The 13666-nt window shown below is 41.3% G+C and overlaps 1 protein-coding gene across 1 annotated transcript in view; it reads left to right on the top strand.

Moving 5' to 3' along the window:
- The window catches only part of SHLD1 (shieldin complex subunit 1), a 171402-nt gene that overhangs the window by 30520 nt on the left and 127216 nt on the right, over positions 1-13666 (top strand). The gene's annotated exons all lie outside the window — the stretch shown is intronic.

Consider the following 13666-nt stretch of genomic DNA (forward strand, 5'->3'; position numbering starts at 1 on the left):
GAGGATCTTGGTCACAAAGCCTGGGGTCACTGAGCTGCTCCATGGTCTACCCAGAATGGCAGAGCACAATCAGTAATGACTATATTTTCAGTCTTTTTTTCTGTACTTTTACAGAATATCCATACTTTAGCAGTGATATCTTGGAAATAATATCTTAACCAAAGCACAAAGTCAATAAGGAAATATCTTAACCAAAGCACAAAGTCAATAAGGAAACTTTTAAGAACTATGATAGGCTGCTAGAAAGAGGATACATTTTGAATAGAGTACTGCTGCTCCCCCAAAAGAACATCATATGGAGGGCTGCCTGTGACATCCAAACACAGGTAGCCCAGTTACAGATAGAGAGGCTGAGGATTCAGAACCCTGGCAGGCAGCAGGTGGGAGCTGGGGACTTGCAGAATTGGTGTCAGTCTGTTCCTGCTCATGCTTGTTTGACCTCTTCCAACTTCCTCCTCCTGCCACATATCACTAAATCTGGGGCAGTTTGGTGCTTCTCCAGTGAGAGTAATTAGGGAATAAATTGTTCCATTCTAGGTTGTCTTGGATGACAATCATCTTGCTCTATGTAACAGCCAGGTCTTCAGGTCAGGTTTTGTGAATGCCTGAGGGTAGTTGAAGACTTGTTCACTCACCTGTGGGGAGATTAACAATCATTGTGCTTTCAGAAAATTCTTAACAGGCTGGGTAGTGGAGCAGAACTTTCTGGTTCACTGAGAGTGTGGGTGTAATTTTAAATAGATTTCTGGATTAACTGACTCTTTGTAGTATGTATAGAAGTTACTTGAGTATGTATGAGTATGTATAGAAGTTACTTGAGCTAGGGACTTCCCTGGTAGTCTAGTGGTTAAAACTGTGCTAGCAATTCAGGCAGGGGATGTGAGTTCAATCCCTGGCCGGGGAATTAAGATCCTGCATGCTGCGCAATACGGCCAAAAGAAGAAGGAAAAAAAAAAGAAGTTATTGAGCTAACTTAAGACACAAAGTGGAATTTATACCTATATTACACCTGTATCAGCATAATTTACTGATCAGGAGCTGAATGTGGATAAAGGAAGGCTTTAGGAAGGGAAGAAGCCTGGAACAGAAAGCATCTCTCCTCTCTGATTCTCAGGTGGATTTTCTTCTCTGTGTCTCTCCTGGCCTCCCACGCCACCCTACACTCTGCCTTTCTCTGCTTATTCTATCCACTTGATAAACTACAACTTTGCAAAACTCCTGAGTTCACATGCAGGCACCCCAGCCTCCTGTAGACACTGACCAACATCCTCTCTTCTCCAATACCAATTTACCAGGAAAGAGAATCTGATGGGTGTAGCTTGCATCCAGCTAGCTATGAGTAGTAGTATAAGCACAATTATTGGGGCCCACCCTGAAGATGAGGACAGTTCCCTGATACCATTCTGTTTTAGGTTGGATTTCCCCAGAAGCAGACTCTGAATCAAGAAGTAAAAATCTGTTGTAAATAAGAACTAGATAATTTGGGAGGAAGCTGGAAGAACACCTCTTCACCTTTCTTACTTCCTTTGGCCATAAGCTTCATTTGCAACTCCCAAGCCAGAAGGCAAGGAAGCCCAGGGAGCCTATGAAATTAATCTATGTTTGGCTAGCCTCCCAGGGCATAGAGCAGGGTGGAGCCAAATGGCAAGTCAATCTGAAAAGCAAATGAAAGATGTGATTCAGACATTTCTCAATAGAATCTTGTTATTCATATACCCCAACACAGATTATGAAAAAGTAAATTATTCAATTTTTAGTTGTGGGGAATTGTAGCATTTAGGCATGCCCATTTTCACAGTATTACTCAGATTTGAATAGTCTACTGAAACTTGGCATTCATCATACATCTAGGGTCAGAAATGTCAGTAAACTCCTGGGCAAATTTAAAGCTTGTTTTGATTTACATAAATGCAGTCCAGGCCTGTTACAACAAGCTTAACTAGTTCACATGTCAAATGTGGTATATTTATATTATACTCAATGTGAGTGGCTGTGACCTAAGCAGAAGGAAAGTTGGTTTTCCAACAATAATTTCAGATTGTTCTTCTCCATATCTTCATGTGTTGCTGCCAGAAGTCACTGTCCAGGGCTTCATTTAAACTCCTGTCATGTTGATCCAATCTCAATCTGTAAATATTTGTAGAAAGAATTTTTCCCCAATTGCTTTTATCAAAAGTCTTGTTTCGTTTCTGAAACAAACAACCACAGTGGTTTGCATCAACCGCTGTTTAACAAATTACCACAGATTTAGTGGTTTAAGACAACAGAAACTTAGCACCTTTCAGTTTTGGATGTCAAAAGTCTAAAATGGGTCAGAAAGACAGAATTCCTTCTGGAAGCTCTAGGAAAGAATCTCTTTCTCTGCCTTTTTCAGCTTCAAGGAGCTGCCTGCATTTTTTGATTTGTAACCCCTTTTCCATCTCCAAAGCCAGCAGAGTAGCATCTTCAACTCTCTCTCCCTGTCTCTGTCTTTCTCTCGCCTCTGTTTCTGTCTCCTTCTCTGACTCTCCTACCTCCCCCTTATAAGGACCTTGTGATTACACTGGTTCCCCCAAGATAATCCAGGATAACCTCTCCATCTCAAGATCTTTGCAATATAGAGAGAGGTTCCTGAGGGGCAGGAATTATCTTGACCAGAAGAAAGGGCATGATAAAATAAAGAAAGAAAGAAAACAAACAAAACACCTGAAGGATAAGTGTTTTGGGGGTGAATGATAGAGATAAGGCTGTAGATATGGGGATGGAAAACTGAGGTACCCATGTTCATTTCTTCTAGGTTGACAAAGGTCAGAGAGTTGGGAGAACAGTTAAAAGATTGGTGAAGGTCTGGAATAGCTTCTATGAGAGTGAAGGAGGGTGTTGATCAGGCTTCAGTGTGGGATTAACTGGGATGCTGAGATCCACATAAGTCTCCATGATCACTCATTTGGCCACTGCTTGTGCAGCTGTATAGCACTTGGCAGTCAGTGTGTAGGGAACAGAAATGCGAACATTCATTCAATCCATGAAGTTTCTCATAATTTCATTCCCTGCAATACAAATTCCTTTTTTAGTTCCTCTGATAACATGCTGGGGCAGAGACTGTTTTTTGACCCCCTTTATTTCTTTTCCCTAACTTTTAAACTGAGTATGTGGATTTCCAAGATTACATTTCCAAGCTTTCTTTGCAACTAGATGTGGTTATATGACTAATGGAATACGTGGTGGCTTAGCACACAGGCACACAAGTGTCCTTAAAGGATTCAGCATTGCTATCTTTCTCTCTTCCTGTTTCTCCCTGGCTGGAATGCAGAGACAATGGCTTGTACCCAAGAACTATTTTGGATAGTGAGGGGGAAGCCTGTATGTTTAGATGGCAAAGCAGTAAGACAGAAGGAATTTTGGTCCCAGGCAATCATAGAGCCAATATATCAGCACCATACCAGTGCCTCTGGACTTCATTTGCATGAAGAAAATCTTCTAAGTAAACTTCCTGTTATATATAACTGAAGTTACTTCTACATTGTCCATACTCCCTGGTCTCTTGGAGATTCTCACCTACATTGATATTCTGTCAATTCCATATGCTTCTGTCTTCCTCAACTTCCTGTTTAAGCTTCCTCTAATGTATTTTTTGAACACACACCCACGGTTTGACCTGACATCAGCTCTGCTTGTTCAAATCTCTTTCCAACAGCTTATCATATTGGAGGCAATTTTCCTTATATTTTACTTCTGATTAAATTACAATGGAATTTTCCTTGATCCTTCCTCAACTATCTTTAGTCCTGCATTATTTTCACAGTGCTATTAACAATCATGCCATGCTATGTTACATTTTATTAATTAAATTATTCAACATTGATTGAGCATCTTCTATGTGCACTGAAGTGATGGACACCATGGAGACACAGAAACCAGTAAAACATGAGATATACCATTAAGAATCTGACAATCCAGTAGGAGAGAGGAATATAAAAGCAATAAACATAATGAATATAAAAGCAAGGAAGCCATATTCTGCATGCTTTGGAGAAGTATGCAGTATTTAAATTCCCCCCCCCCCCCCCCTCGCCAATTCACCATAGAAGTTTGTTAGATTGGAATTAGAACTCAAGTTTTCTGATTCCCAACATCCTAGCCATAATATCAGATTCCACACTTGGCTGCCATCCCTTGTTTTAAATAAACATCTTGGAAAACAAAACCTTATTTAAAAGTTTGTTGTTGTTGTTACTGTTGTTTGTTTGTTTTTGGCCATTCCATGCAACTTGTGGGATCATAGTGAAAGCATTGAATCCTAACCACTGAACCACCAGGGAATTTCCAATTTAAAATTTTAAAGTGTAGAAAATAAAATCTTTGAAAGAATTAGAGTATAAGTTCGTTCATTTATTTACTGCATGTCAGGCCCAGAGGTACATGTTAGGATAAACTGGAAACAAATGACTGATGTGGTCCTGTCCTTACAGGTATTAAACATAAATCTCCCATGTAAACATAAAATGCTAACTATGATTAAAACATTTCCAAGAAAATGTGCATGGTACCCAGAGAGGATATAATGGGAGCATTGATTCCAGTTCAGGAGAGCATGGAAGGTGCTGCGATGGGGAAGGGAGGCAGGGGGTGGCCTGGAAAAGGCGAGGCCCCTCAATAGAGGAAAAGAAGAGAGGCCCAGGAAGTCAGCTTGCTCAGTGGCACTCAGGGAGCAAAAGGAGGGCAGTGTGATGTAACGGGAGACAAGAGAGGTAAAGAGGGGCCAAACTGTGTTGCAATTTTGGCTTATATTAAGGGCAATGGAAAGCAAGTGAAGTGATTTCAAATAGATTTCTCTGACTGTTGAATGAAGAGTGAAATATAGGGGATAGAGGTAAAAGTCAGAAGCAGGGAGACCAGTTTGGTGGCTATGGTAGGAATGCATCTCTGAGGTAAGGATAACCCAGAGTAAGACCTGCTGTGGGGAGAAGTAGATAGGAGATGTCTTTAGGGAGACTTGGCAATGGTTCAGATCTGGAATGTAAGAAAAGAGATGTCAAGGATGACACCTGGGTTTCTTCACCTGACAGATGCTGATATTTCTCAGTGAGATAGGGAGAAAATAAACCAGATTTGAAGATAAGAGTAAGATGAAATGGATCTTTCTCCATGACTTTGATATGTCTTTGAAATATCCAAGTCAAAATGTCATAAAGGGAGTTGGAGAAATGTGTTTGGATCCACTTACAAGTGAAAACTGGGGAGATAGGTATCTGTGGGTTGGTTAGAACTGGAACTGTGGCAGGAAGGAGAGCACCTAGAGAGAGTGTGTAGAAAGGGGTAAGAAGTGAGTTTTTTTGATTCATCAGTTCTGAAAGGCCAGATAGGGTAGCATAAAACCTGCAAAAGAAACTGGACCAGAAACTGGCTGAGGAAGAAGGAAGAAAACCAGGAGCTAGTTGAGGCCTGAAAGCCAATCAGGAGAGTGCTTCAAAGAAAGAGTGTTCAACAGTGTCAAATAAGATGAGGCTTGAAAACTCTCCATGGAATTTTGCATCATGGCAATGACTCAAGCTCAAATGTTTTGATGGAATGATGAGGGTGACAGCCAGATTTGGAGGGAACTGAGGAGTAAATGGTAAGAAAATGGAAACAGAGTATGGAAAATTCTTTTTAAAAGTTTGTGAGGGGAGGGAGAGCTAAGGCAAAAGCTAGAAAAGAATATAGGACTGAGGGTTGGTTGGTTTTGCTTTGCTTTTATGGCAGACACAAGAATAGTCTGTATATTCAGCCCATTTATATAGCAAACACAATTTATAAATAGACTCAAATACAGAATTTAGAATATGATAAAGAGCATCTTGGGCTTCCCAGGTGGCACTAGTGGTAAAGAATCTGCCTGCCAATGCAGGAGATGCAAGAGACAAGGGTTTGATCCCTGGGTTGGGAAGATTCCCTGGAGTAGGAAATGGCAACCTGCTCCAGTACTCTTGCCTGGAAAATTCCATGGACAAAGGAGGGCTACAGTCCATGGGGCTGCAAGGAGTCAGATTTCACTGAGCCACTGAACGCACACACACAAGGTGGGCATCTCAAGTCTCTCAAATCTTTTTAATACAAAGATATTAAAATATCATTTTAATAAATCGTGTTAGGATGCCTAAATAGTTGTGTGGAAATTATAAAATTGGATCCATATTTCATTATATACAAGAATAAATTCCAAATGCACTGGATATCTAAATGTAAAAAGAAAAGCATGCAAGTTCCAGAAGAAAATGTGTGTAAATTCTTTCATATTTTGAGGGTAGAGAAATATATTTCTAACTTGCAATCTAAATGCAGTAAAAGAAAAGATTGTAAATGTGATTATTTTAAACAAAATAAACTTTTGCATGGCTAAAAACAATACACAAGCAAACAAACAAAAAACATCATAAACAAAGACCAGTGACAAACTTGGAGAAAATGTTTGCAACATGTATTATGTAAGTTACAGGTTAAAAAATGGATACATAGATATCGATGTAAAGGACCAGTCGAGAGGGAGCAAACTGATCAGAGAAAGGGAGAAGGGAGAAAGGGAAGATCGCTAGGGTGACATCTTATGAACCTCCGGAGAGAGGACCAGGCAACGACTGACAAGGGATTGTCAGCAACTTCCTTGTTAAATGGAGGGAAAGAGGAGCTGGTGGCATGGATCTTGATGGGGTTCGATGTTTAATAGGATTAGGAAGCAAGTTAGCAGCTGAGAGGAAGAGGAGAGAGAGATGAAATGAAAGGGAGGAGCCTTCACTGACCAGGGAAGTGTGAGGTGAGACCAGACCCTTGGGGTGAGTGCTGTTCCTGACGGTGAATTTACAAAGGAGCCATTGTGTTCCCTGAGTGACTTTCCCTGGCAGTCCTTGAAAACAGTTGTTTGACTTTCTATTGTCTCCTGGGGGAAAGAAGTTCTTTATAATTCAACTCCATCTTTGTGAGAACTGTTTTGGGAGGACTCGGTCCTTTCACTGCTGGGGCTGGGTTCAATCCCTGGTTGGAGAACTAAGATCCGGAGGGCAAAAAAAAAAAAAAAAAAAAAGACCTTTTTTTTCCCCTGGAGATCCAGAAGGAGGGAGGAAAAGAAGGACCCGTCAACAGGAAGCAGTTAACTTACATGAAAAATATTATGTCTAATTCATTGTTTGTCAAGTAAAACAGGTGAGTGGTGTCAGCCACAGAGAGAGGCAGAGAAACTCAGAAACTTCTGGGAGGAACGTTAGGGACAACTATTAGAAGAAGGCTAGCAATTAGTTTATCTTATCACTTTTCAATCTGAACAGGCTCTTGCTGCCTTTTGTGTCATGGCTGGGTGAGTAAACCTATGTTCAGAGCTCAAAGTCCTAATGCTTCCTACTGCTATTAATATTAATGTCTGAGGTGATTTTCTGAAAGAGCTGATATGTGGGGTGTGTCTGCCTCTCAGCTGGCTGGTTGACTGTGGGACAGTAGACATCTAAACGTCTGCAATTTGCTAGTTCCCACCTTCTTGTCCCCCAGTCCCATGCACGCTACAGATTAAATGTGCATTAATGTTCTTCTGTTATGAAAATTTCTTCCCACCCAGACTGGGGAGAATGACCTTTAGTTTGGCAGTGCTGGAGCTTAGATGATGATAGGCTACGTGCCCAGAGAAAGAATGTGGACGCAGTGAGTTCTTTTGTAGACGGGGAAAGGCATGCTTGTTGAGGACTTAATGATCATTTTTAAAAAATCTAGTTTTATTTCCTTATTTGGCTGTGCTGAGTCTTAGTTGCTGCATGTGGGATCTTTAATATTCCTTGCGGCATGGAAGAATCTACTTGCGGCATGTGGGATCTAGTTCCCAGACCAGGGATTGAACTCAGGCCCCCTGCGTTGGGAGAAAAGAGTCTTAGTCTCTGGACCACCAGGGAAGTCCCCTAAAGATCCTTAATCAGAGCAGAATATTGACTCATTCTCTGTAGAAAGGATTAGGAAGTCTGTAGTGACAATATAACTAAAAAAAAAAAAATTGAGATTTCCCTGTGGTCCAATGTTTGAGATTCTGCCTGCCAATTCAGGGGACACAGGCTCAATTCCTGGTCCAGAAAGATTCCACACGCCTCAGAGAAACTAAGCTCGTGTGCCACAGCTACTGAGCCAGTGCACTAGAGCCTACAAGTCGCAACTAATGAAGGCTGCATGCCCTGGAGACCGTGCTCCTCAAAAAGAGAAGCCTTCACAATGAGAAGCCCACACACCAGAAACGAAGACCCAGCACAGACAAAAAATAATAATAATAAATAAAGACTGATAGATGACTTGTAAAAAAACCAAAAAGCCAGTCTTTCAGTTCAGAGGAAGGAAAAGTCACCAAGTGTCCTATCTGGAAAGCTTGTGCCTGCATCTAGGCACTGCCCAGGCCCAGCTCTGTGTTTCTCCAGGGCCTCAGACTAGAAGGGGAAGGATGCCATTAATCACAGTTGGCTTTGCTTGGTGATTATTTGCTGGGGAACTGTTGTTCCCAGGTGGGGAGGGAGGTGACTTCAGAGGGAAGCCAGTCAAAGCTGGAGGTTTCCATGTGGTTGGAAAGTCGATTGTCAGCCTGACCTTGTTTATGTTGGGACACACTGACCTAGAACGTCTAGAGCCCGTGGGATCCTCGTGTGACCCAAGGCAAGATGGTCTGTGGGGAGGCCCTTCACACCTCTGGACTTGTGGGCATTATTCCCAATGATTCAACTTGGAACTGACTGCCCATATGCCCCATGTGGAGAGTTTACAGGAGTTGATGGGAGGGTATTTTCATTCTGAGGGAGGAGCTCCACGGGATTCAAAGGTATTTCAAATGGTGGAACTTCATCTACTGCTGCTGCTGCTGCTGCTAAGTCGCTTCAGTCGTGTCCAACTCTGTGCAACCCCATAGATGGCAGCCCACTAGGCTCCCCTATCCCTGGGATTCTCCAGGCAAGAACACTGGAATGGGTTGCCATTTCCTTCTCCAATGCATGAAAGTGAAAAGTGAAAGTCAAGTCGCTGAGTCGAGTCTGACTCTTCGCAACCCCCTGGACTGCAGCCTTCCAGGCTCCTCCACCCATGGGATTTTCCAGGCAAGAGTACTGGAGTGGGGTGCCATTGCCTTCTCCGACTTCACCTACAAAGCATGACAAAAGATATGACCTAATAGGTAGCCTCCCATTTCACCTGAGAGGTTGGCTCTGCCCTTTGAAACCTCAGGAACGCCTGGCTCACTGTCTTCTTTGGAAGTAGTGGATTTCAGTCTGCTCCAAGATCTTCCCGATACTGGGTATTTGTAACCGGATGTTAGCAGCAGACAGTAGGTAAGACCTTCTCTCAGAGAATAGGGTGGGAGCCATGACAATTGCTTTGAAAGCAAAGGGAGAGTGTTTTTCCCACATTGCGTTGAGGCCCTTGGGGAAGATGGGCTTTATTACCTCCTTTTTATAGAACAGGATCATCAGGAGCTGTGGGATTGCTGACTCTTGGAGTCAGCAGTTAATTCGCGGACACATGAATTGAGCACCATGCCTCTCTCACAACAAAGGAGGGAACTAATTTAAGATAATAAACCCAATAAAAAGAATGTGTTTACATTTTTATTTTCAACATCAATTGGTCTGGAGAATTTACTCTTTGTAATTACATACTTCTCTTCATTTATGCTTGGTTAGTGATTTTTCCTCTCTTGTCCTTTAAACAGACCGTGTTAACAATGAAACACTCCGATGGGGGGGTTTTATAGCACATGCCAGGACGTTTCTAAAACATCCAAAGGATTTGTGTCACAGATAGCCAGTACAGGACTGTATCTGCTTTAGCATTTTAATAATGCTTTTAAAAAATAACTTATGAGTTCAGTGTGCTCCAGTTCAATTTTGTTTAATTAAAACTTACTTTTAAATTATTCTCTAAGACACAGAATAGTAACTGTGGTTCCTTTTAGGATACTGAATTGCATTCTTTGCCATTTATATATTTTAATGTCTTTTTAGCCATCTACTTATGAGCTCTGTCACAAGTTACCTACATTCTCTGTGCCTCAGTTTCCTCATATATACAAAGGGCACAATAATAATACCTTACTCACAGCATTGTCATAAAGATTAAATGAGGAAATCCATTTCATTAATACTCTAGGAATTCTCTACCAAACTTAGTTATTATTAACACATTATAGCTGTATTGAATTATAAAAGTACTTTGTGATTATTGTAAACAAATATCTAAAAAAATATGGATGTTTATAAAGTAAAATTGATACTATTCACTCTTTACTTAGCCTCATCCTATCCTGCTTCCTAGAGATATTTCTCAGAGATAGCTGCCATATTGACTGTAATTTTCTATGCACATTCATGTAACTGCCTTAGAACTTTGCTTCTACGTCTAACAACTAACCATGGACATCCTTCCTGAACAGGTCCCATGGAGCCACCTCTTTACATAATATGGATATTAACTCCTTGTCTGATTTTTTTGTTGTTGTTCCAATATGTTTTAAGGGTGCCTTTCACGCTTCCATGTAGTCAAATTCTCACTCTTTTCCTCACACATTCTGAGGTTTATATAATGCTTAGGAAGATCTTCTCAGTGTTTAGCACTTAGAAATACACTTCCCAGGACTGGAAAATGAAGACTTACACAACTTCAGAGAACTTTTCAGTGGTTAATAAGGTGACTATCACCATCTTGGGCTTCCCTGGTGGCTCAGACAGTAAAGAATCCTCCTGCAATTCAGGAGACCTGGCTTCGATCCTTGGGTTGGGACGATACCCTGGAGAAGGGCATGGCAACCCACTCCAATATTCTTGCCTGGAGAATCCCCATGGAGAGAGGAGCCTGGCGGGCTACAGTCTATGGGGTTGCAGAGTCAGACACAACTGAGCAACTAAGAGAACTTTCGGAACATACATTGTTACCATACTGAACTCAGGTCCACTTGCCCAACTCACAGCAAAGTCAATCTACTGATGAGGGTTGTGGTGAAGGAAAGTACAGCACTGACTGCAGGAAGCCAAGCAAGGGAGTGGGAGATCAATCTCAGATCCACCTCATCTTTGTCTTTGATTTAGGGATTTCTTTTTTAAGGAGAACAAAATGGCTGGGGTTAATCACTGTTTTTGATGTTTCTGTCACATTTTTAAATCACAGTTTTAGGAGTCAGGATGTTTCCAGTTTACAATTCTCAGAACATGGGGGTGGGGGGGAGGGGTGTCTATGCCCTGGAGAAACAACCTGAGTTTGTATGTTAATGATCTTGACTATTATAGCAATTTTAGTACGTTAATAATGTTATTGACAATGGCGATTTTAGTCATCTGACTCTGATTAGTGTTCAGTTGCCACAGGGCTGAGGTTCAGAAGGGACAATAAAAGGAATAAAGTTCGGGATAAAGAGATTAATCACAAGCTTGGTAATAGAATTTAGCTTTAGAGGGACATGATTTTGAAACCAAGTTGAGCCCTGCAGGACCTTCCCAGGTACAAAAGCCTTTCTGTGTTCCCCATTTTTTATTTGTAGGAAAAAACACCTCAGCTTCCTAGATCCCTGAGTTCCAAAGAGCAGATTTAAACAGTTACTAGTTAGGGTAGTAAGGGAATATGGAAACAAAGAAAAGGTAGTCAAGAAAAAATAGTGTATCAAAAAAGCAGAGGCCATGTCCATTGACAGGTGAATGGATAAAGAAGTTGTGGTACATATACACAATGGAATATTACTCAGCCATAACAAGGAACCCATTTAAGTCAGTTCTCATGAGGTGGATGAACCCAGAAACTATTATACAGAGTGAAGTGAGTCAGAAAGAGAATGATAAATATCGTATTCTAATGCGTATATACGGAATCTAGAAAAATGGTACCAAAGAATTTATTTACAGCACGGTGATGGAAAAACAGACATAGTAAATAGATATATAGACATGGGGAGAGGGGAGGAGAAGGTGAGATGTATGAAAGGGGAACATGGAAAGTTACATTACCATATGTAAAATAGATAGCCAATAGGAATTTGCTGTATGTCTCAGGAAACTCAAACAGGGGTTCTGTATCAACCTAGAGTGGTGGGATGGGGAGGGAGACGGGAGGGAGCTTCAAAAGGGAGGGGATATATATATATACCTATGGCTGATCCATGTTGAGGTTTGACAGAAAACAACAAAATTCGGTAAAGCAATTATCCTTCAATTAAAAAATAAATACATTTTTAAAAAAAGAAAAAAAAAAAAAAAAGCAGTCCTAGGTTCTCCTCAATGGATATTCAGAACAATCTGATGCAATCTTAGTTCTACAGAACTAAGACTCCCACCAAAGTGGAGCATGGTAATTTCAAGCTGAGCAAAAGAGTCTAAGAATCTACCTTGTTTCCTCACCACCAACCAATCCAAAGAAAGTCACACCTTAAATTTTGTCTTTAAAAACTCTTCTCCCCAAACTCCCCAAATCAGGGAGTTCAGGTCTTTGGAGCACAATCAGCCTATACTCCTTGCTGGGCCCTTGCATTAAACCTCTTTCTGGTCTGAACTCTGATGGTTCAGTTCATTTGGTACCCTGTGTGTCCATTGGGCATACGAACTGGGGTTGAGAACAGTTTCAAAATAAAACTGTGATCCATTAATGTGAGTGTATTTTATTTTTTACTGGAAGAGAGCAAATGACTGATATGCTTTTGGGTGTTGTGGGGAATGTTACCTTCAGCTAAGAATGAGAAATGCAGGCTTGAGGACACCTATACACTTTGCACAAGTCTCTGAATTCCACCCCACAGGATTCGTATAGGTCATGGTACTGGGAGGAAGGAGGTCAGTTATTTGGTGCTTGATGTAGTTGAACCTGTGACTTAACCATCATGGTGTGCAAGAAAGTGGTTTTACCTTATCTCTTAGGAGACTCAAAAGTTACTAATAAAGCCACCTAAAGCCACTAGTTCTTTTTTTCTTTTAATGCTTATTTATTTTTTGGGCTGCATTGGATGTGAGTTGCAGCACTCAGGAATCTTCATTGCATCACGTGGGATCTTTCATTGCATACAGATTCTCTAGTTGTAGCCTGTGGGCCCAGTAGTTGTGGTGCATGAACTTAGTTGCACTGTGGCACAAGAGATTCCAGTTCCCCAACCAGGGATTTAACCCATGCCCCCAGCATTGCAAGGTAGATTCTTAACCACTGAACCACCAGGGAAGTCCCCCAGTAGTTCTTGGAAAGGTCCACCAAGACCTCTGTATACTTGCTCGTGTCTGGGCACCAAGATCTACTGTTGAAAACATCACTCAAAAATATTTGTCAAAAAGTCAGTTCAGCTATGGACAGCAGCTCGCCAGGCTTCCCTGTCCATCACCAACTCCTGAAGCTTCCTCAAACTCATGTCCCTTGAGTCAGTGATGCCATCCAACCATCTCATCCTCTGCCATCCCCTTCTCTTCCTGCCTTCAATCTTTCCCAGAATCAGGATCTTTTCAAATGAGTCAGTTCTTCCCAGCAGGCTGCCAAAGTACTGGAGCTTCAGCTTCAGCATCAGTCCTTCCAACAAATATTCAGGATTGATTTCCTTTAGGATTGACTGGTTTGATCTCCTTGCAGTCCAAGGAACTCTCAAGAGTCAAAGAAGTCAAGTGGATATTTGGAAAGAAAAATAATGAGTGACATTATATTTTGACAATGATGTACTTCTACTTTTTTAAGACATGCT

Source organism: Bos indicus, chromosome 13 (assembly GCF_029378745.1).
Source record: "Bos indicus isolate NIAB-ARS_2022 breed Sahiwal x Tharparkar chromosome 13, NIAB-ARS_B.indTharparkar_mat_pri_1.0, whole genome shotgun sequence".
NCBI lineage: Eukaryota > Metazoa > Chordata > Mammalia > Artiodactyla > Bovidae > Bos > Bos indicus.